The 501-nt window shown below is 42.1% G+C and overlaps 1 protein-coding gene across 2 annotated transcripts in view; it reads left to right on the top strand.

Moving 5' to 3' along the window:
• LOC106878410 (solute carrier organic anion transporter family member 2A1) overlaps positions 1 to 501 on the top strand; it is a 112,541-nt gene that overhangs the window by 1,568 nt on the left and 110,472 nt on the right. The gene's annotated exons all lie outside the window — the stretch shown is intronic.

Genomic DNA, 501 nt, shown 5'->3' with positions numbered 1-501 from the left:
AGGAACCGCTACCCTGATTGTCAAAAACAACGAACACATTGAGAAATACAGGTGTCGAAGAGACGGTTGGGTGGGGAGGGGGCAATCGTTGACTTTTGTCCTTTAGTTCCACTTTTGTCATTGAGATTAACAAACGTGAAAGTGAAACGCTCAACGATCGATCGTTGGTGTGCTGTGCGTAGGGGAAATGGCTTGACGGTCACTGCTTGAATGCCTGTGATTTAGAGCTAAATAACAACAACAAAGAAGTCCACTACAAGGTTGTTTGACCTGCTAAATATAACAACCAAACCACACTCAAATAAAACGCTAAGCATCTTTAAAGACGAACACATTAAAGCATGTAGTCTGTGTGTACTATGACTTGAAAGTCTGGAGGTCCCAGCTGGAGTACCTTTGATTATCTGTCAATGCAATCAAAGTCGACTCAGAGGGGTTAGCATTCAGTTTATTGTGAAAAAAAGAAGTGAATAAGTGAAAGTAAACTGCGCCCCCTAGTGA

Source organism: Octopus bimaculoides, chromosome 24 (genome assembly GCF_001194135.2).
Source record: "Octopus bimaculoides isolate UCB-OBI-ISO-001 chromosome 24, ASM119413v2, whole genome shotgun sequence".
Lineage (NCBI taxonomy): Eukaryota > Metazoa > Mollusca > Cephalopoda > Octopoda > Octopodidae > Octopus > Octopus bimaculoides.
Note: the sequence above shows the minus strand (reverse complement) of the source record. Positions and strands in the feature narration are given on the sequence as shown.